The following is a 23,509-nucleotide window of genomic DNA, read 5'->3' as shown; positions in this document are numbered from 1 at the left end:
ATCTGGTAAAATGTGACTGGACTGAACAAAATTGCAATGTGTATTACCGACATATAACAAAGAATACAGTCAAGTTTTGTGAAATTCCTCCAAAACTTGAGAGGAGCTGATTTCAGAAGGTGAGCACCCTTCCCGGGACAAACGGACGGACATCACCACGACAAACCCCTTCGGGCCTTTTGGCCAGCGGGGAATAAAAATGATCTGGATTCAAAATCTGGATTCTGATCAAGATAAAAAAAAAATAATAATAATTACTTGAACCTAGGATAATACTCAAGTCCACTGTACACCAAATTTCATCCAAGTCTGTTCACTACTTTTTGAGTTACGTTGGGAACAGCCCCCCAAAAAAAATCCTGGATCCGATGCATCACATATCTGGATTTGCATCAAAATTGTAGGTACACAGTCCGTCTAAGAACTACAACAGCCCGTCTCTTTAAGAAACTACATTTCCCATCAGCCCACTTCCGCGTTGACCTGCGTCACGCCGGGGCGGGATCACCAACATCACGTCCTCCATGAAAGCATAAATAATGGAACAAACTTCCGCTCTCTTTCCGTCGCGGGACCAGTGGTCTGCGTACACCAAGAGGCTGCTCACCCGAGCAAATTTAAAAAGACGTCTTTTTCTTTCTTTCTTGCAAGATCCACGAGTTAGCGCGATTTCTTTGTTTACCACTGGCCACGGTAGACTAAGATCGCGCGATTTTAAACTCTGAGTTACAACCGGTTTCATTCATTCAGTACGTACGACTGCAGCTCAAAGCAGTTAATTTATAATTAGGAGCGACCAGAATTCCTCCTGATTGAAACGCTGTGCACATTGTTTAATCAGAGACTTTCTTTTCATCACGAGCAACCACGAGCCGGACCAGGAAGTTCTCTGTGCTTTCTACAGAAGCGACTCACGTTCTTCACAACGGTGAAAAACTCCAAAGTCTCGGGACATCTTCTCATAATCTCGCGTAGAAGCGGGATACGGAAGTAAGACTTGGCATTTTTGGGCATAATTGAAGCTAGTCTTAGGAATTTGCCTTTATTGAAATAGTGTGAATTTAAACCCAGGTTTATTTGTTACACTGTTAAACATGCAGCGTGTTGATTTATTTTGTTCCATGTTCTCTCAATTGTTTAATGGATAGGCTGTGCATGCTTCTCTTTACTCCTACTAACATATTTAGTTGTCTTATTAAACATCTTGACCGCATCAAGATTTCAGTGGATTCAGTATTGTTATAAGCTAGTGAAATTAGCCTACGGCTAATTCTTTGTTCCATTAGCCTCCAGGGCTAACTGTATTGTCTCAAGGGATCACAAGGCCTCCACCACGTGGAGTTAGCTACACAGGCTAATCTAGGCCTACACAAATACGTGGCCACTCACAAAACACACCTTTAGCTAGCTCCCCTTTGTCTTAGCTTAGCCATACAAGGTTAATCTAGGCCTACCCGAACACGTGGTCAACTCCTCCCCCACAAAAACATGTGGAGTTGGCTACAAGAGCTAACCCTCTTGTAGGCCACACCCAAGGCCTCTCTCTCTCTCACACACACCTTAGATAGCAATCCATGCTAACTTTTGTTCTCCTCCAACCCCACGTGGTGACATACCCTCCTTAGCTAGCCACACACACACACACACACCCCTCACCGTTTGTATATATTCCATCTGCTAGTATCCATTTTTTATCTTTGTTATAATAAATGAATTTATTATTGAAACTGTTTTATTTGTGTTCCAATATCTTTGAAGTCCCCAATCTCCCAAAGAATTCAGAAAGGTGCATATAAAAGTTATGCAATACGGTAAGTGATCATAATAATTTGGAATATACCATAATTTGGCTGTTTGGTAATTTATTATTAAGCACCAAAATCAATGGTATGATTCACTTTAAATGATTCACTTTAAATGATTCAAATGAGACTGATTCAATTTAATTATTAACCTTCAGATTTAATGAGACTGATTTAATGAGATTGATCACTCAATTACCCAAATGCACCTACAAAATCTAAATCCATTGTTCCTTGGCCCATGGCTCACCTTTCCACCAAATTTCATCCAAATGCATTCAGTACTTGAGTTACTTTGGGAAGAAAAACAAACGGAGGCGAAAAAGACGGCAGAAATAAGAACCACCATCATCCTCCGTGACAAGATTATGAGTTTTCCCTCCATGATATTTTTAAGAAAGGGAGAAAAAGTTCACCATCCGTAGTTATGATTGGAAAACACGAGCCCTGATAATAAGTGCTAGTGTGTGTTCACAGCTGCTCATTGCTTTAGATAGTTGTCATGAGTTCAGACCGCCAACATAACTGATAAAGGCTTTTAATACGTCTATTAAATAGCTATTAAAAGTTTATCGTTTATGAAAATGCTGACTGGACTGGAGGCGTGAACATGCTGCAAAATCACTTGTATAATATTACGCAATCATTTTAATGAACTCTCTGATCATTTCTGAGATACTGAGGCATGATTTCCATCAAGTTTTCATTTTAACAAGAGTGCTCTGAGAGCACAATATCCCCCACTGGCAACTAGGCCAGAATTGTGGTAAAATGCGACTGAATTGAACGAAATTGAAATATGCGCATTACCGACATACAACAAAGAATCTTGTCAAGTTTCGTGAAATTCCTCCAAAAATTTGAGAAGAGGAGTTGATTTCAGAAAGCGAGTACCCTTTCCGGGACGGACATCACAATCACCCTTCGGGCCTTTCGGACAGCGGGGGAATAAAAATTGCGAGGGAAGTTGTTTGCAGAAAGCAAGCGCACGTTTGTTAATAAATCAGGGGCAAAACTGTGGTAAAATTTGCTCAAATTACAGAAAATTTCAATCTGCGTATACCGTCATACTGTATAATGAAGCTTTTTGCCAAGTTTGGTGAAATTCCTCCACAACTTGCAAGAGTTCATTTCAGAAGAACGTACACCCTCATGAAATTGTCAGTTATTTAATCAAGGGTCAAAACTCTGGGAAAATTTTCACAAACGAAATTCAATTGCAATCTGCGCATTACCGTCATATAACAAGGCTTTTTGCCAAGCTTCGAGAAATTCGTCCAAAAATTGTGAAAGTACAAGGTTATATCTGTGATGAATCTCAGGTCATCCAGGTACATAGCAATCTGTGGTTGGTTGAAGAGAGCAACTGGACTTGCTTGAAGATTCTTGAAAACGTTTCGCCTCTCATCCTAAAGGCATCCTCAGTTCTGTCTGACTAATAGGGAGTATCCAGTATTTATCCTCTCATGGATCATCATAGAATCCGAATCAGAATGCTGATGGCTGCATTGTAGGTGGCTGATAAAAGATGTCATAGACACCCACCTCTGTTCAATGATGGTCGTTCCAGGTTGACAAAAATGAACGATCCTCTCTGGCTAAGATGTCTGCCAGTTTTCTGAATCTTGCTTGAAGATTCGTTTTCTAGAATCTTCAAGCAAGTCCAGTTGCTCTCTTCAACCAACCACAGATTACTATGTACCTGGATGACTGAGGCCAAGTTTACATTAGACCGTATCGGTCTCGTTTTCTTCGCGGATGCACTGTCCGTTTACATAAAAACGCCTGGAAACGCCGGGAAACGGGAATCCGCCAGCGTCCACGTATTCAATCTAGATCGTGTCTGGTCCGGTGCTGTGTAAACATTGAGAATACGCGGATACGCTGTGCTGAGCTCTAGCTGGCGTCGTCACTGGACAACGTCACTGTGACATCCACCTTCCTGATTCGCTGGCGTTGGTCATGTGACGCGACTGCTGAAAAACAGCGCGGACTTCCGCCTTGTATCACCTTTCATTAAAGAGTATAAAAGTATGAAAATACTGATGCAAATACTGCCCATTGTGTAGTTATGCTTGTCTTTAGGCTTGCCATCCTTCCACTTGCAAGTGGTAAGTGATATGCGCTGGGATCACACACAGCGGCTCAGTCCCGAAAACACTGCTTGTGCACTTTACTCGCGCGCTCTGTGAGCTGCGCAGGGCCGGAGTGCGCACCCTCCAGAGGGCACTCGCTGTTCAGGGCGGAGTGATTTGGAGCGCAGGATGCCTGTGGAGCCGAGCGTATCCGTGTATTGGCGTTGCTATGTGCATGCGAATCGTGTATTGGTGTTGTTGTGTGCACACTAATCGTTTTAAAAACGTTAATCTGATGATCCGCTGATACGGTCTAATGTAAACCCCACCTGAGATTCGTCACAGCTATGTTTCTACGCACTTTGGGACAAGATCCCTTCGACTGGTGCGGGAGTATGAGAGGACTTCCAGAAAACTGGCAGACATCTTTGCCAGAGAGGATCGTTCATTTTTGTCAACCTGGAATGACCATTATTGAACAGGAGGTGGGTGTCTATGACATCTTTTATCAGCCACCTACAATGCAGCCATCAGCATTCTGATTCGGATTCTATGATGATCCATGAGAGGATAAATACTGGATACTCCCTATTAGCCAGACAGAACTGAGGATGCCTTTAGGATGAGAGGCGAAACGTCTTCAAGAATCTTCAAGCAAGTCCAGTTGCTCTCTTCAACCAACCACAAAGTACAAGGTTGTTAATCAAGGGCTGTAACTCTGGTAAAACGTGACTGAATTTAACGAAATTACAATATGCGTACTGCCGACATATCAAAGAATCCTGCCAAGTTTCATGCAATTCCTCCACAAACTGTGAGAGGAGTTGATTTCAGAAGGAAAAACGCACGCTCGTGAAATTGTCAGTACAAGTTTGTTAACCGAGGGCTGAAACAATGGTAAAATGCAGCCGAATTTCACGCTATTGCAATATGCGTAGTACTGATGGATAACGAAGAATCCTGCCAAGTTTCATGAAGTTCCTCCAAAAATTGAGAGAGGAGTTGATTTCAGAAGCTTCCCAGGACGGACGGACGGACGGACGGAGAGAGCCACGACATAATCCCCCTCTGGGCCTTTCGTTAGTATCAAGTGGCACACTTCTGCTCCTAAAGTTTATTTCAGGTGAAATTCATTCATTTGCATTAACTCCGCCTTATACTTTATGTTGCACTACCCCAGATTGCATATTCCTGAAAGGAAAAATGTGGCTAATATGTAACCATGTCAAAAAGACAAACTTCTCCGCAGACTATGAAAATAAACATCTAAAATTTAATATATTGGTTCGATATACATTTATTCGATTTAAAAAAAAAAAAGCTACGTAAAATAATTCCGTCTTTCAAGAGAGAATCGAAGTGAAACCAAGACGCATGAAATATGCTACTAAACTGAAAGAAAAAACCCACCCCATCCTTTGCAATTTACACATCCGATTCCACCAGAACTCTCAAAAGCACACGGTGCTCTCGTCTGAGCGTGTGGCCTCAAATTAAAGAGCTTCATTTGGCTTCGTTTCCACAACAGTTAACCCATTCCGACATGGTGCGCTTCCACCACCAGGCCTCACCGAACAGCTCGTTATTCAGCAGCCTGTGTTCCAGCAATCCCACATCATCTCTCTTCCGACTCTCTTCTGCCTGACACCCTGCACTCCTCCTTCCACCTGCTGTGTGTTATTTCAAATCTGCCTCCTCCCCCAGCTTGAAGTTTTCATCATTCTATCGCTCGTTATTTTCATGTGGCCACCTCTCGAGTTGGAGAGAAGCCTTCTCACCCAGAGTCTCGGTCTCTTGCCACAAAGACTGGAAAAAAAAAAAAAAAAAAAAAAAACATTTCAGATGCCCGACTCTGGCAAATGGTGCAGTCGGAGAGGATTTTAAATTGGGTCTATGTTCAGTGTACACACTGATTTATGAAACAGGAGGGTTGTGGGTTTTTTTTTTTAAACAAGCGAAACAGCACATCTTGTCTGTTTGGTGCATTTTGGCGTTCTGCACCAAGCGTGTCTTAATGAGAGAAGTGGGCTTGTGTGGCACTGCAGCATCAGGAGATCGAGGTGGAGGACGAGGGATTCAAATGCACTCCTTCTCTCAGCTAGATCCATCAGGGACCCAAAAATCCTTCCTAGAAATATCCGCTAACAAATGACGAGGCTTTATTGTAGTCAGGTTCATATATTTTCTCCCAAAGCATCACTGTACATTTCTATGCATTCTCACACTCCCCCCCCCCTTTGGATTTTTCCCTAAATTAGCCCCACCCACAAGACAGGTCGCACAGGTAGGGTGAAGGGAACGCCACCAGCCGATAGCATCTTTTCAAACTGCTCTTTACGCAACATTTATGATCCCGCGAAACCCGCTCAGATGAAAAAGTGCTATCCGCCCGCTTCTGCATGAGCTCACTGAAGACTGATTGCCTCGCGTTGCTGTAATAAATGGTTTGCATCCGACGTCACATCCACCTCATTAGATACGCAAGACATGAAGTGGTGGTCAGCTCAGCTCACTGTTCGCAAAGCGTTACTAATTGCCGCGGCGCCTTGCTCGTTGTTAAAATGCTCCAACGCTTGCCTTGTTCGAATCGGACAAACCGTGGAACCTCATAAGTTTCCCGTGAAGTCATGAAGGGTGAAAGAGCAAAGGATTTTCCCAAATGATGACGAGAAAGGTGGGTCTTGAACCTTTCGCTGCGATGGAAGACCGCTCGAGTTTGCAGTCAGTCATCGCTTCGGAAAGGTTTGTAAATTCCTCCGATTTTTTTCCGTTTGGATTCGCAAAATGACTTTTCTCACCATTTTCCGTTCATTTTGTGATGTTTTGAAGGTCACGAGACACTCAAATCCTCAGATGTGTGTTTTTGATCGTGGTCGCCATATTGGAAACCAATGCGTAGGTAATACACGTAATCCCCAGGTCGTCTTCTCTGTGCGCTCACGGAAGGCGGTCGCATTTCTCTGCTCTCCTCTCCTCTCCTTTTTTTCCTGCTTGTGCTTTGTTTAATCTTGTCTGCTTGTACTTTTTTTTTTTGAGAGACTCTCTTTGCATTGAATTTCTAAATTAAAAAAAAAAAAAAAGCGCATGGATTTGATAAACTGGTCTCCTAACGAAATTGACACAGTTTCTGGGTTCGGGGGAACCCACCTGTCCTGCCGGAACGTCTGTGGAGGACATTGGAGATATCTACCTATTTGGAACCATGATTACCAGACTTGCTGATTGGATTAGGCATTGCCCTGGTATATCGAGGAAATCAAACAATGGTGACAGCTGTTCAAAGCCCCACAAAGCTGCCCGATATGATTGGAGCGGTGGGCAAAGCTGTCAGCACTCAGACTGTGGAAGAACTTGAACCACAACATGGTGTCATCTTGGAGACGCTTTCGGCTTTGTAAGGAATAAGTATTTCGGAGGCCAAATGGAATTAGACAGATATGGACGAGTGGTGTGGACGTGTAAAGACTGCGTCTGTTTGAAAGACCAAACAATCTCTTATCGACATTCGGCTCCCTGAACAGCACCGGCCTCGATCAAGGCTGTTGCTGGGGCAACATTTCCCCCAGAAGGTCAGTGCTGGGGGAGACACTTGCATTCCTTCCCCAATTTTCTGCGGTCGCCGTTTTTCACCCCCAGTGTGACAAGCGGGTGCGTGACTAGCGCCGTTTGCATGGCTGCAGGAGCGGACGGCTGCTTGCTTGCGCTGGGTTACCTCTACCTCCTCCCCCCTTACCCCTCCCCCCCACCCCTGATTGCCCCCTCCTTCCCCCCTTCAGTCCCATGTTTTAAAGTGTACTTGTGTTATTGTGTGCTTGTGCGGAGGTTTTTAAATGCTCCCACACTGTACTCCTGATAGGAGCAGAGTTCTTTTTTTTTCCCTCGAGCTTTTCCTCATGTTACTACTGTGTTTCTTTTATCCCTGTCTTCCTGTCCTGTTCCCCCTCTGTAAGGACAGGTTGATGGTCAATTTCACTGGTAACCGTGACAATAAAGGGTTCATTCATTCAAAAAAAAAAAAAGCTTCTGTGGATCTTTGTGAATGATTTACCTGGGAAAGACGAGCAGGGAGGACTGAGAATTGAGCTGCTGTGGTTTGTTTACACCAATACTAAAACTTGTCGCAGTTGTGTGCTGGTGTGTTGATTAACGTTAGCTGCTTGCTACGTTCACCCGCTCCTCTCCTCAGTGCCACTGCTCGAATACCATTCAGATTATACGTTACACAAACAACACCGTCCACCTCTCGCACTCTACCACATCCGTGTCAATCAAAGTCAGATCGGTTTTTAAGGACCACACAAGAGACTGCAAGCAATGTTCCATTTTTCAGCCAGACTGCAATAAACTTGCATTACAAATGATTTCATCATTCGGTATGGTGATTTAAACTCGAGTGTGTGCACGCACATGGATGTAAGTAGTGAAATTTAAAATCATAAACAGTGCACACTTTCAGAGCACATTTTACCCAGAAGACATTGACTAACAATTTTCTTTGATTAAAGGAAAAATCTTAAATAATATCGGAACCAAAAAATTTATTCAAACTTAAAAAAGGCAAATTTATTTGATTAGCCATTACTAATTTGAATACATTTTAATAACATGCAGGGCTCGAAATTCGCGGTGGTCCGGTCGCCTGAGGCGACTTAGTCATTTGGCGGGTAATTCCTGTCACTAGCCAACCCAGCTGGCTAGTTGAAAATCAAAAATATATATATATGAAGCGAAGATTCAGACACACCGTCAACTAAAGCCGCCACATATTAAGCGTGTGCTGTGTTAATCGATGTGTTTATCGGCAAGACGGAAACTACCGAAGAATTCCGCATCATATCGTGTACGAGTCAGGCTGTCGGTTTTTTCACTACTGCGCATGCATATAACGCATCTCATTGAATATCGCGGTAATCACGTGTAGTATTGGACCAGGTGGGTGGAGCACAGAAGCACGGCAGGCCTGAACTGAGTTCTCAATCAACTATTTATTGCTAGCTTTTCAGCCTTTTATCACTTCCCAGCCCCCCCACACACAGTGTTCTGGTTGGGGAGAGAGAGCTCCCTTTCTCTGCTCTCCTCTCCTTTTAAAGGGTGCAGTCACTGGGAAAGACACACAAACACAGGTTAATCCCCATCAGGTACAATGATTCCACCACTTCCCTTCCCTGACTCCGCCCTCTATTCACAGACCAACACTGTGGCAGCAGGGGCGTGGCCAATCACGTTATCAAATTTCAATAGATGTGGTCGCATTATCACCCATTTAAAACACGTGTTTTTTGTTGTTGCTTACATTTACATCAGCTACGTTGCGATGTGGAATTTTCTGAAAGGTGTACAGAAACCGCCAGAGACAGGGACAAAGCAACCTCGGTCTGAAGAGGAGAAAAAGGCCGCCGATAAAGCGTATGAGAAGGAGAAACGACAAATGACTTATAAGCAAACGAGGGAGCAGGGTAGGCCTTGGCTGCGATACGATTTTTATGGAATAATTAATTTTTTTCAAGTTGATTCCTAGTCAAGATGAAGCTCCTAATGCTTTCTCTCTCATAAATGGTGAAATACAGAAAGCATGTTGGACATATTTTGGGTGCTATAGTCATAATAGTAAGTATATTTGTTTTCAATACTCATACACCAAGTTGCCAAGTTTTCCAATATATTATTATTTGTTGATATTATATTATGGTGCTCTGTGTTGTTCTCATTTATGTATTTAACAACAGTATCAAAATACTCGGGTCTTGAAATAAATGCACATTAGTCATGAACAATGGTAACTACTCTCTTTTGCATTATTTTTGACAGAAGTAAAATTCATACATGAACAAATTTTGGCGAGTTGATTTTCTGTTTGGCTAGTTACTTTGGAAGGTAACTAGTCCAGCTGGCTGGTGAAAAAAAAAAAAAATAATAAATATATTTTATATATATTTTATATATATATATATATATATATATATATATATATATATATATATATATATATATATATATATATATATAAAATTTCTAGCCCTGACGTATTAAATTTTAATATAACCAGGATCATAAATATAGAATTTCAACTTCAATTCATGGAGTTTAACAAAAATATTGCATTAACCATTTAGGAATTGCAACCAATTTATAACAGTCCATCCATTTGCACAAACTCAAAAATAATTGGACAGCTGTTTAATAGCCAATTATGAGCAGTTTCCTCCTCGTTTCAGGACAACAAAAGATCTGGATGGACGGCACGGTGGTATAGTGGTTAGCGCGGTCACCTCACAGCAACAGGGTTCTGGGTTCCAGCCCAGGGGCCAACAGGGACCTTTCTGTGTGGAGTTTGCATGTTCTCCCCATGTCTCCGTGGGGTTCCTCCAGGTGCTCCGGTTTCCCAACAGTCCAAAGACATGCAGGTTAGGTTAACGGTCTACTCCAAATTGTCCATTAGGTGCGAATGTGCGTGTGAATGGTTGAGAGGAGAAACCACTTGACAATCCAGTAGAAGGCAATGGGAAACCACGACTGGAATTCTTCCTTAGAAACTTGGCATCAGGCAGAACACTAAAGAGGAGGAGGTCTGGAGTTAATTCCAAGTGTTGACTTTGCATTTGGTAGCTGTACATGGGAAGTCTCAATATGCAGTCCAAAGAGGTGTTGATGCAAGTGATGAAAAACCAAAAAGAGATCCATCAGAGAGATAGTAGAATCTTTAGGAGGGGTCAAATCACCATATTTGCACATTCTTACAAAGGAGTGCACTGGCGAGCTCAGCAACATCAAAATGGCTGGAAAACCATGGATGATCATAGGATTATTTCCTTGGTGAAGAATAAACCAACCATTTGTAACACCTTGCCAAGTCAGGAACCTTCTCAAAGAGGTTTGTGCATCAAAGTCTCCAATCAAGAGACGCCTCCATGAACATAAATGCAGGAGGTTTAACTCAAGATCACACCACCAGTAACACCCGGGAACAGAATTAGACTTTGCTTGAAAGCCTGCCAAGTTCTGAAGCAAGATTCTTCAGAGAGAAGAAACCAAGATTAACGTGTACCAGAATGAAGGGAAGAGTATGGAGAAGGAAAGGAAGGGCTCATGATCCGAAGCATACCACATCATCTGTTAAACATGGTGGACATGAGCAAGTATGGCCACCAGTAGAACTGGGTCACTGGTATTTCTTAAATGATGGGACTCCTGATACAAGAAGCAGGATGAATTCTCAATTATATCGAGCTACACTTTCGGCTCAGATTCAAAACCAAGAATAGTACGTCACAGTACAGATGGATAATGACCCCAACACATACTGTGAAAGCAACCCAACAGCTTCTTCAGGCAAAGAAAGGTCGAGTTCTTCAATGGCCAAGACCGTGAACTCAACGGAGCAGGCTCTTCACTTCCTGAAGACAAAACTGAAGGCAGAAAGACGCAAAAACAAGCCACGACTGAAAGTGGCTGCAGTAAAGACCTGGCAGATCATCTCAAGGCAGAAACTCGGCATTTAGTGAGGTCCATGGGTTCCAGATATAAGGGAAAGGATTTGCATCCAAGTATTAAAAATGTTTGTATTGAAAATTGATTACTTTTGAGCCTGTGAAAATACCGGTACATGGACTATGTAAGGGCTGGGATATCTCCATCCATTTCCAAAAGGGTGAACGTGATCTTTGTTAATCTCCTTGAATTAAAACTAAGTCTACACTTCGATCACATATTGATGGCTTCGCTTCAAATCCATTAGAGAGGCAAAATTAATTTTTAAAAATATTCAAATTAGAAAAATTCTAACCACATCTTGCTGCTAAATCAGTTTCCGTCTGCACGAAACCTTCCTTCACTTGTGCCGCAAGTGGCCACGTGTGTGTACGGAGGTTAAATGAGTCAGAACTCTGAACTACATCCATTACTGCCTCCAGGAGTCCATTTACTCGGTACTTGATCAGGTAAGGGAGTGTGTAGTAAGAGGAGGGACTCAACAAGGGTGCATTACATGAGTAATGAAGCTAATTATCAAGCTACAGCTAGAACGATCTAGAACAGCTTTAAATCTCTCAATAGCAATGTGAACACTGCTAAACGGCCTCATACAAAAAAAAAAAAAAAGCCTTAATGTACAACAGCGGCGTGTGTTCAACTTCCAGCCAACAATAATGAATTCTCTGACGAGCAGAAACAAAACCAACCAAATGAATAAAACATTTTAAAAATGTGCGAGTTCATTACCATTATTTAACCAAGTTGCTAATTACACACAATTTACATTGCTAGACTGCCAAGAGATCATGATTGGGAACGTCCACAGTTTTGATGAGACACAAACACAAATTGAATTTAAGCGCAAATACAACCATCCATCCATTATCTGTAGCCGCTTTATCCTGTTCTACAGGGTCGCAGGCGAGCTGGAGCCTATCCCAGCTGACTACGGGCGAAAGGCGGGGTACACCCTGGACAAGTCGCCAGGTCATCACAGGGCTGACACAGACACCCATTCACACTCACATTCACACCTACGGTCAATTTAGAGTCACCAGTTAACCTAACCTGCATGTCTTTGGACTGTGGGGGAAACCGGAGCACCCGGAGGAAACCCACGCAGACACGGGGAGAACATGCAAACTCCACACAGAAAGGCCCTCGCTGGCTGCTGGGCTCGAACCCAGGACCTTCTTGCTAACCACTACACCACCGTGCCGCCCCAAATACAACCAATAAAAGAAAAGAAAGAAAAAAAAAAAAAAACCTGAGCAGCTACTCATGATGAAAATCTGCCTGGACTTTCATTTGTGGCAAAACAAACCCCAGCTTTTCTGGGCATTGACTAACTGACGTTAAAAGTAAGCGGCCTTTCAATTTGATAAAATCGATGAAATTTAGTTCTGTCTGAAATGTGCTCATTGTGATATAGGTTTATTTCTGTAACATCTCACAAAATATCAGGCCATTCTGTGGCTGGGAAGTTATTTAATTTGAGGCGATTCCCGAGCAAATAATGTGCATGAAATCGCTCGCTTTGTGCAGTCAAGCAGACAGAGGAAGTCCGTGTGTGTGCGCGCATGCGCAGGTTTACCTTTGAGCATGCGCTGACCGTTCCATCATTCTGCCGCTAAACGAACAGCTGATCACACCGAGGTGCTCGCTGACCGCCAATATTTATTAGTTTGGTCCTGCGTTTCCTTTCCTTCGTATACAACATAACGTCTTTTCTTCTCGCCTTCTTTCCGTTACTGCAGTCGGTCTTTCACATTTCATTTGCACACTCACGTCCTCCATTTTTCTCTCCTTTTTCAAATTTGTGCCCCACAATGCCTTGCGCGAACAGGGAAAGCCCACCACGTGATGCAGTATCTTGTATTGTGTCATGGTGAAGCAGGAAAAAAAAAAAAAAAATTGTGGAGAATTTAGGGCCACGTGGCTCTAAATTCATTAATTATTCCATTTTTTGTAAACTAATAAAATTGGAAGGCTGTGATTCAAATTCAGTAGCTTTCGGTCCACTAAACAGAAATAATTAGGGGTTGGGGAAAATTCTTTTTATGACCTACACTTGAAAAATCTGAAAGGCAGTACAGCTTTAATTCTACAGGTAATGGATTTGAAGTTAATCCATTGTAAAGGGGCAGTCTAAAATATTTAAACATGTTTCTAGACCTGGAATAATTCTACGATTTTGAAGATTCCGTAGGAAAAAAAAAAATTAATTTGCAAATCTTACAAAGTAGTTCCTTTTTCCCCCCCCCCTTTTTGGTTCACGTGTCGGGTTACATTTTTCTGGCCCTGAAATTAGCCCCACCTCCAGAATAAACCATGACCTTTTTCCTTAAAAGGCAACCCAAAGAAATTAGCCTTCACTTGGGGGAGAAAAAAAAAAAAAAAAAACCTCATTCACAATATTACAACTCAGGATAGTTATTCTCCCCCCTCCCTTTCTTTTTTTCCACATTTTTCTGGCCCTGAAATTAGCTCTACCTCCAAAAGTAAAGCTGGTCCTTTTGTTCTTTAAAAAGCAAAACCACAAGAACTACACAGTCTCTAAAAGCAGACGCAGCATCGGCTAGTAGGCCCGTTGAAGCGCAGTTCACCTCCCAAGAAACAGAGGGACTCTAAATATTATACACTGCACCTTTAATATTTTTAAAACACTAAAATTTTAAAAGCTACAACAAATAATTTAGTACAAGTACTCCTTTATCAATGACATATTATTGATGAATAAATCAGGTGATTATTTTCCTTTATGTTCGATGTTTTTACATTACGCGTTGAAATTCGATGCACTTTTCCTCGAATTTAATTGCAAAAATTTGTTAATTCTACACATCTCTGATGAAGAGAGAATGGTGAGATTATTTGAAACTGGATTCTGGGTAAGGAATGAATATGGCTTTAAGGTCATTTGGTTCAGAGGGATAATGAGGTATCTATATTCATGTGTTCAGGAACTTCGCCGCCTCATTCATCACTCTTACAGGTCAAGACACCAGCATCCAAATCCTTTTTATATATAAAATTCTGGAGTTAAAAACACAAAACAAAACAAGGTTTCAGACAGAAGCTTCAATAAATACTCACCAGTACCTGAGACTGATCACGAAACGAAGAATCTATTAAGTATTAATAATTCAGGGGCATTGTGGAGCATTTTATTAATCTGTTTATATTTCCTTGGTTTACGTCATTGTCCTGAAATCATAGCCATCGTGTATGCTCACGCACTTGGGCTACTAAACTTTAATAACATTAGCGGGTTGACGGTGCGCAACCTGCTGTACTTTGTCATCATTATGAAAAACAGAGGAGATCACTGCGATTTTCTTCATTATTGTCGCAACATGACTTTAGGATTGTCACGCAGTATCAGATGCCGGTATCGGAGCACTGTTTACAAGTACAAGTGAATCAGCACAGCATGGGCACCCATGCAGCCCTGGTATATTTTGATGTCGAGCCTCAGATCTGGACAGTGACCACAACATCCAACAATCCACAGCTGGCAGGACATCAGAAAAGAAATAATGCCACGGCTCACGCTGTCAGAAGGAAGCAACGACGGATGTCCGTTATCAAGCATATGGACAGGTACGTTCTGGCTTTATCTTTGTTGTCAACTGATGAAACCTGTCTGAGGAGTGGAGCCTTAAGGAGACAATTTTTATTTATTTCTACAGGACTGGACCAGTTTGAAGATTACAGGGGGCAGGTACAAATAAGCATGGGAGTGGGCAGGTATGATAAAAGCCTCCGTACCATATATTATAAATAAATTTCCATCTCTATGACTATTACCTGCCATCTGTTAGTGTTTACAGCGTCTCAGGCAACATTCTATAATCACGATATTATAAAATACCAATGCAGTCCAGTTCATATTTCTCTATCCCCAGCCACAGAGTCCAGTTCCTGCTGCAGGATCCCCAAACATAGGGCTGTCAAGTACTGAGACATTTCCTGCATTGACTTGGACTTGTCTCAGACTTGTTGGCATTTGCACTTGGACATGTCAGTCTTGGGCATTGGTCTCACTAAATATCATTTTGGTCTCATCTGAGAGTTTGACAAAAAGATAATGTCTTTTCACATGCATAAAAAAAAAGTTTGACAAGAAGCAATTCCTAGATCTTGGAATCAGCTGAAGTCAATGCACAAATTAAGCCAACTAAATTGAACAAGTGTCAAGGTATGGCCTTAAAAAGGATCTCCCATCTTGTCTCAGACTCATTTTCTTTGGGACTTGATCTCGGATAGTCCTGGCCTTGGCCTTGCCTCGAACCTGACAATGGTGGTCTCTGCTAGTCCTGGTCTTGGCCTTGCCTCGAACCCGACAATGGTGGTCTCGGCCAGTCCTGGTCTTGGCCAGTCCTGGTCTTGGCCTTGCCTCGAACCGTAGGTGTAAAAGGTAACTGGACTTGCTTGAAATTCTTGAAGATGTTACACCTCTCATCCAAAAGGCTTCTTCAGTTCTGTCAGACTAGTGGGGAGTTCCAGGTATTTATCCTCTGGTGGATCAAAAGTAACCCTAAGGAGAGTCGTTAAGGTCTCCTTAAGGTCAAGTCCAGTTGCCTTCTTTTAGCACCTACAGTTTACTATGAGCTGGATGACCGAGAACCTTCACAGACATCATTGCCTTGAACCTGACAATGGTGGTCTCGGCTAGTCCTGGTCTTGGACTTGCCTTGAGCCTGACAATAACCAGATGTTCCCAAGTCAACTGTGAGAAACCGAGATGTGTTCTAGAAAGTGGCTGCCATGTGGGTTCTGGGTCTGCTCTGGGATCTTTGTTCACAGTTGGGCATGCCTGATACTGCTCAAGCAGAGCCACCCATGTGCATTCTTTTTAGATGCTCAAATCATCCCAGCTAGTGCCTCTCAATTCAAAGTAGCATGTCTACTTTGAGACACTTCCAGGCTTGCCAAGCTACTCATGGCAAAGACAGTCACCATGGACCTTGATCTGCTTGTAGAATTTGTGCTTTTTTTTTTTTTTGTCGTCACCTGTGACAAAGATCCCAAGAGACTCCTCTGCCAGGAGCAACATCTCACCCCTCATCTGAAGAGAGCTTCCTACTCTTTTCTGGGAGAGAACCACGACCTCTGACGTCATACTCAGCAGCACATCCAGTGTGGATGGTGCCAAACGTTTAAGGACTTTAAGCCAAAGGGCTGGGAAGACCAGACCACCTTCTGTGCACTTCAACCTAAAAATTACTGCACACCAATGCAGTAATTATAGGAAGTGCTTTTAGAGTATTATTTCTTCATAGTACGTTATTGGGATATATATAGAAAAGGCAGTCAAGCAGGCAGGCAGTGTGTGAGAGAGGAAGCATGAAAAAGAAAAGAAAGCCTTCTTATCGGTCAATTCCAGTCCTCATCAGCAGCAGTGGTAAAGGTCTTGCACTAGTTTCTGGAAGGTTATCAGTTTAAATCTCAGGAATGCCCTTGAGCGAAACCCGTAACCCTAGACGACTCAGCTCTATGCTTCTTTCTTTTCTCCTTCAAGTCTTTAATCCGTTTCCCAACTCTTCTCTCTCCGTCACATGCTTTCTTCCATTCTCAAAACTGAGCAAAAATTTTATTATATATGAGAGACAGAGACACCTTGATGTTCTTGGGCTTATGGAAAGTCAAGTATTGCCTGTAGCAAGGAGGCTCCAGTGTGAGTGAGTATGTGGGTAAGGTTTACCGTGTCTATGTTAGGGATGTGCATTTCCATCTCTGAGGTCAGTGTGATACACAGCTCAATGCACTGCCAATGATCCAATACATTCAAGATACATATGAAGCAACTCCTAACGCAATACGATTCACTCCTACTGCGATGTGGTGTGATTCAACACAATGCGATTCAACACGACACAATGCAAAAGAATATGATGCAATGCAATTCAATATGCAGGCGGCACGGTGGTGTAGTGGTTAGCGCTGTCGCCTCACAGCAAGAAGGTCCGGGTTCGAGCCCCGTGGCCAGCGAGGGCCTTTCTGTGCGGAGTCTGCATGTTCTGTCCGCGTGGGTTTCCTCCGGGTGCTCCGGTTTCCCCACAGTCCAAAGACATGCAGGTTAGGTTAACTGGTGACTCTAAATTGACCGTAGGTGTGAATGTGAGTGTGAATGGTTGTCTGTGTCTATGTGTCAGCCCTGTGATGACCTGGCGACTTGTTCAGGGTGTACCTCGCCTTTCGCCCGTAGTCAGCTGGGATAGGCTCCAGCTTGCCTGCGACCCTGTAGAACAGGATAAAGCGGCTAGAGATGAGATTTTCAAATAGGTTATATATAGGTTTGAAAAATAATTTGAGTCTGAATTCCATTCCAAAAAAAAAAAAAAAAGAACACAAAGCTTGTCCACCATTATTAGATCGCAGCAATTTGCGAGTCAGCGGTGCTGCATGCGAGACATCATTTGCGCCACTGCCTTCTTGTGTGTCCACACAGAGACTCTACTATTCTCTGCAATGGCGTGCATTCTTGATACCAATTCTTTTGAAAAAGATGACGAAAGCTCTTCAAATTTGTCCTCGATCTTTGGTTGGTTGTCTGACAACGATTTAGAGCCTATAGCCACGGAGACAGAGGCGGACGGATACGCAAGCCAAGTCACTCGTGAAGAAGAGCAACAACTGCTCGAGCAGTTTCCTGGAACCCAGGAAATGAACACATTGTACAAAATTATAGTTTTTTTTTTTTACGGATTTGGTGTTCAACTGGGCAGCACGGTGGTGTAGTGGTTAGCGCTGTCGCCTCACAGCAAGAAGGTCCGGGTTCGAGCCCCGTGGCCGGCGAGGGCCTTTCTGTGTGGAGTTTGCATGTTCTCCCCGTGTCCGCGTGGGTTTCCTCCGGGTGCTCCGGTTTCCCCCACAGTCCAAAGACATGCAGGTTAGGTTAACTGGTGACTCTAAATTGACCGTAGGTGTGAATGTGAGTGTGAATGGTTGTCTGTGTCTATGTGTCAGCCCTGTGATGACCTGCTGACTTGTCCAGGGTGTACCCTGCCTTTCGCCCGTAGTCAGCTGGGACAGGCTCCAGCTCGCCTGTGACCCTGTAGAACAGGATAAAGCGGCTAGAGATGAGATGTTCAACTTTCAGTTATGATCAAGCAGTGTCTCTTTGTAATTGTAACCTCACTTGGTAGGCACAAGGCTAAACAATGGCAATAAATAGGCACTTTCACTTTCAGTGCTGGAGCCGGCGGTGCGTTGTGCCATATGCCTTGTGCGCAGTGAGTGCGTAACAGGCAGGAATTTGTTCAGGTTCACCTCCAAAACCAAGTTGCTCATAAAACTACAACCTTTCCTGGTTCTAACAGTACCAATTAGGACCTTGGAAACCCTTTCTATTTTGTGCTACAAAGTAGAGCTCCGTGTGTGTGGTCAGCACGCAATTACCATTATTGATTTATTTTTACTAAAAATCACCGTCTCTCTATAACCATCAAAGATTTTTTCTTCAAAATTCCAAAACCTAGGACCTCCTTACATTTCACTCATGTTGTGCAAGAATCCCTTTCAGAGCCTATAAATACAGAAAACGCCACAAGTTAGTTGAGAGAGATAACAGGATGGCGTGTCCATTCATTTGATATTGAAATCATGTTTTTAGATGCAATATAATGTCGCACGGGTTTCAGTGGACAAAAAAACAATGACAAGATTCAGAGAAACACAGGGACGTTTCTCACAGTGATCCTAAATTCATCTTGCAACGACCTTTTCCTTTGCACCAATTCCATGAGTACTGTAGGGACTTTGCCTTAAAATTTCAAAACAAGCTCAACTCACCTTAAAATCAGCTCTGTGTAAAGGGACACCATAAGTGTCAGGGAAGGATTGGAGACAGATGTATGTGCAGAAGATTTATAAAAGGTGACGAGCAAACAATCCGAATCGGCGAGCAGAGATCAAAAATGGCAAAGAAGCAAAAACGTCAGGAGATGGCACAAACAGATTAGCGCAGGCAAACACGGAAGCGCACAAAAAATAAAATAAAATCAGGAAAACAGGAGCTAAGGCTCGGTAATGTGTATGTACACTACCGTTCAAAAGTTTGGGGTCACCCAGACAATTTTGTGTTTTCCATGAAAAGTCACACTTTTATTTACCACCATAAGTTGTAAAATGAATAGAAAATATAGTCGAGACATTTTTGTGGCCATTTTGAGCATTTAATCGACCCCACAAATGTGATGCTCCAGAAACTCAATCTGCTCAAAGGAAGGTCAGTTTTATAGCTTCTCTAAAGAGCTCAACTGTTTTCAGCTGTGCTAACATGATTGTACAAGGGTTTTCTAATCATCCATTAGCCTTCTGAGGCAATGAGCAAACACATTGTACCATTAGAACACTGGAGTGATAGTTGCTGGAAATGGGCCTCTATACACCTATGGAGATATTGCACCAAAAACCAGACATTTGCAGCTAGAATAGTCATTTACCACATTAGCAATGTACAGACTGTATTTCTGATTAGTTTAAAAGTGATCTTCACTGAAAAGAACAGTGCTTTTCTTTCAAAAATAAGGACATTTCAAAGCGACCCCAAACTTTTGAACGCTAGTGTAATGTAGTGCAATACTTCGCAGTGTGTGTGTTTTCAGTGTCCTTATATAGGTGCACTGATTGCGCCTTTATCTTGTGCAGGTGTGTATAGTATGGAGAGTCCGCTCGGCATGCAAGCGTGGCTCCGAGACTGCACAAGAGTCTGACTTTTGCACAAGCCATGGTGCGCGGATGTGACAGGAAGATCATAGGTTTTGAAATTTAAAAAAAAAAAAAAAAATGTATATCTTATGGTTGCAGAGATACGGTGATTTTAGTAAAAAATAAAGAACGGTAATTGAGCGCGCTGACCCCCACACACACACTTCTACTTAACATTGTAGCACAAAATAGAAAGGGTCTACATGGTCCAAATTGGTACTGTGAGAACCAGAAAAGGTTCTAGTTTTATGAGAAACTTTAAGAGGCGAGCCCTCACAAATTCCTGGCTGTTGCGTGCTTGCTGCGCACAATGCATATGGCACAATGCACCACCCACTCCTGCCAGCTCCAGCACTAAAAGTCCCTAATTACTGCCACTGTTTAGCCCTGTATAAAACTTCAGAACTGCTATCAGTTAAAACGATAAAAGACTAAGGACAACTAATAAAGTCAAGCAACAGGCTAAACAAGCTCGACACTTCCTGTGCAGCAGTGAGCTCTTGGGACGGCACTTCCGATTTCTGTTTCCAGATCGTGGGAACTGCTCTGCGTCCCAGACGTCGCTCAAATCTTGCTGTGTGAATCTGCCCCACACGTTTATCCGTTTCAAAATGTATGGAGCAGACACCAAACCTTCCTGTCGGCTTGAAGTTACCTCTCTTTGTCCGTTCAAGTCGAACCCATTCATTCCGCAAGTATCCTGCCAACTTTGGGCTGTAATGGACCAAAATTCCACTTTGTTTTTTTTTTTTTTTTTTTTAAATCGGCTACACTTGAACAGCCTTGAACGAGACACCTCTTAGGAAACATGCTTTGATTTTAGGTTTTTTTGTGGAATTTAAAAAAAAAAAAAATTTGTTAAAAACATGCTACATTTTGCGACACAGACGAAGCCAGAAATGCTGCGAATGTTCAAGCATTGTACATATGTCACTTCCTTTGAATGAACAATAACTTACCAGGAACGCATGTGTGTAATGGCGAACTCAAAGAGCCAAACTTTACCAGCCAAGCACAACCCCGATTCCAAAAAAGTTGGGACAAAAGTACAAACTGTAAATAAAAATGGAATGCAAATGTGGAAGTTTCAAAATTCCATATTTTATTCAGAACAGAACATAGATGACATTTCTAATGTTTACACTGAGAAAATGTATCATTTAAAGAGAAAAATTAGGTGATTTTAAATTTCATGACAACAACACATCTCAAAAAAGTTGGGACAAGGCCATGTTTCCCACTGTGAGACATCCCCTTTTCTCTTTACAACAGTCTGTAAACGTCTGGGGACTGAGGAGACAAGTTGCTCAAGTTTAGGGATAGGAATGTTAACCCATTCTTGTCTAATGTAGGATTCTAGTTGCTCAACTGTCTTAGGTCTTTTTTGTCGTATCTTCCGTTTTATGATGCGCCAAATGTTTTCTATGGGTGAAAGATCTGGACTGCAGGCTGGCCAGTTCAGTACCCGGACCCTTCTTCTACGCAGCCATGATGCTGTAATTGATGCAGTATGTGGTTGGCATTGTCATGTTGGAAAATGCAAGGTCTTCCCTGAAAGAGACGTCATCTGGATGGGAGCATATGTTGCTCTAGAACCTGGATATACCTTTCAGCATTGATGGTGTCTTTCCAGATGTGTAAGCTGCCCATGCCACATGCACTAATGCAACCCCATACCATCAGAGATGCAGGCTTCTGAACTGAGCGCTGATGATAACTTGGGTCGTCCTTCTCCTCTTTAGTCCGAATGACACGGCGTCCCTGATTTCCATAAAGAACTTCAAATTTTGATTCGTCTGACCACAGAACAGTTTTCCACTTTGCCACAGTCCATTTTAAATGAGCCTTGGCCCAGAGAAGACGTCTGCACTTCTGGATCATGTTTAGATACGGCTTCTTCTTTGAACTATAGAGTTTTAGCTGGCAATGGCGGATGGCACGGTGAATTGTGTTCACAGATAATGTTCTCTGGAAATATTCCTGAGCCCATTTTGTGATTTCCAATACAGAAGCATGCCTGTATGTGATGCAGTGCCGTCTAAGGGCCCGAAGATCCCAGGCACCCAGTATGGTTTTCCGGCCTTGACCCTTATGCACAGAGATTCTCCAGATTCTCTGAATCTTTTGATGACATTATGCACTGTAGATGATGATATGTTCAAACTCTGCAGTTTTACACTGTCGAACTCCTTTCTGATATTGCTCCACTATTTGTCGGTGCAGAATTAGGGGGATTGGTGATCCTCTTCCCATCTTTACTTCTGAGAGCCGCTGCCACTCCAAGACGCTCTTTTTATACCCAGTCATGTTAATGACCTATTGCCAATTGACCTAATGAGTTGCAATTTGGTCCTCCAGCTGTTCCTTTTTTGTACCTTTAACTTTTCCAGCCTCTTATTGCCCCTGTCCCAACTTTTTTGAGATGTGTTGCTGTCATGAAATTTCAAATGAGCCGATATTTGGCAAGAAATTTCAAAATGTCTCACTTTCGACATTTGATATGTTGTCTATGTTCTATTGTGAATACAATATCAGTTTTAGAGATTTGTAAATTATTGCATTCCGTTTTTATTTACAATTTGTACTTTGTCCCAACTTTTTTCGAATCGGGGTTGTACAACATGTTCCCGGTCTCGTATTAAAATACAAATTAGACCGTAAACTATTTAACATGTCTAGTTTTATAACATTTCCAGGGGTGATGTCATTTTCATAAGACTAGCACTTTAAGGATGCTCAGGATTAACAATGAAGCTACAGCACAGTACAATGCGCTGTAAAGACTGCCACCAGACAGACGTGCTTTACACTTTCAGAGAGGCCAACCCAGCATTCAGCAGAAAGCCAAGGTGCTGTTTCTATATGAACCACAAATAATAAAATTAAACTTCTCAGGAAGGGAGGCGTGACATACTCTCGCTCCCATGTCAATTACAGCAACACGAGCCAATCATGGGCGTCCGTGAGCTTACGCATACAGAAGTGGGCAGATAGCGCTTTCCTACGAGTGTGTTATGCCGACCCCTAATGTTGCATGAGCAGCAGTTAAAAAAAAAATAATTGGTCAGCTGCCGTCACATGCCTCAGAGGAAGCACAGGATGACCTTCGCCCTCCCTGGTTGGTAGGCGTCTTGTGATGGAGAAGACTTGTCTTTCGGGTGGGAATTGGTTATATTGAAATTGGGGAGAAACTTGAGGGAAGGGGGCCCTTCACAAATGGATCTTTTATAACTACTTTCATAGTAAATAAAAGCAGGGCCATTTTAATTTTGAAAAATTCTGTTGGAGCTACACCTCCAGTTCACCCAAGACTTGGCAAAAACTGGCCAATGGCAGCAGTGGAGATCAGAGCAACCTTAAGAAACAGGTATGAGAGGAGAAATCAATATATATACACACATACACACAATGGATTTTACCAGTGCAAAGATGTTAGAGATGATGAGC

General features: G+C 42.6%; 1 protein-coding gene across 3 annotated transcripts in view; it reads right to left on the bottom strand.

Annotated features, from left to right (window-relative positions):
- The window catches only part of trappc9 (trafficking protein particle complex subunit 9), a 448,582-nt gene that overhangs the window by 362,041 nt on the left and 63,032 nt on the right, over positions 1-23,509 (bottom strand). The gene's annotated exons all lie outside the window — the stretch shown is intronic.

The sequence above is a fragment of the Neoarius graeffei genome, chromosome 2 (assembly GCF_027579695.1).
Source record: "Neoarius graeffei isolate fNeoGra1 chromosome 2, fNeoGra1.pri, whole genome shotgun sequence".
Lineage (NCBI taxonomy): Eukaryota > Metazoa > Chordata > Actinopteri > Siluriformes > Ariidae > Neoarius > Neoarius graeffei.
This window is presented reverse-complemented; position numbering and strand designations above follow the sequence as displayed.